We start from the raw sequence: 582 nt of genomic DNA on the forward strand, positions 1-582 counted from the left end.
TGGACAGCTGAACACATGGCGGTTCCTGGAGGGTGGAACACCGGGGAGGAGCTTGGGGAGGACCAAGAAGCTCCGCCCCCTTCCCCCATATCTCACCCTCTGCATCTCTTCATCTAGTGTTCTTTGGTATCCTTTCTAATATGCTCTATAATAAACTAGCAACCATAAGTAAGTGTTTCCCCGAGTTCTGTGAGCCACTCGAGCAAATTAACTGAACCTAAGGAGGAGGTCCTGGGAACTCTAATTCATAGCTGGTTGATCAGAAGCACAAGTGAAACAGGCTGGGACTTGCAACTGGCCTCCAAAGTTGGGGGCAGGGGCAGTCTTGGGGACTGAGTCCTCAACCTGTGGGACCTGATGCCATCTCCAGGTTGAGCGTGTGAGAACTGAATTAGATGAGAGCACACCCGCTGGTGTCAGCTGCAGAATTGACTGTTCGCTTGGTGTGTGGGGGGAAACCCCATACATTTGGTCACAGAAGTCTTCTGTGTTGATTGTTGAGTGAGAGAACAGAAAAAAACACAAACCCTTTGCGTTCCCCCCACCATATCTTCAAACAAATGAAGTAGGATGCCCGCCTCA

Source organism: Mandrillus leucophaeus, unplaced genomic scaffold (assembly GCF_000951045.1).
Source record: "Mandrillus leucophaeus isolate KB7577 unplaced genomic scaffold, Mleu.le_1.0 Scaffold1244, whole genome shotgun sequence".
In the NCBI taxonomy this organism is placed as follows: Eukaryota; Metazoa; Chordata; class Mammalia; order Primates; family Cercopithecidae; genus Mandrillus; species Mandrillus leucophaeus.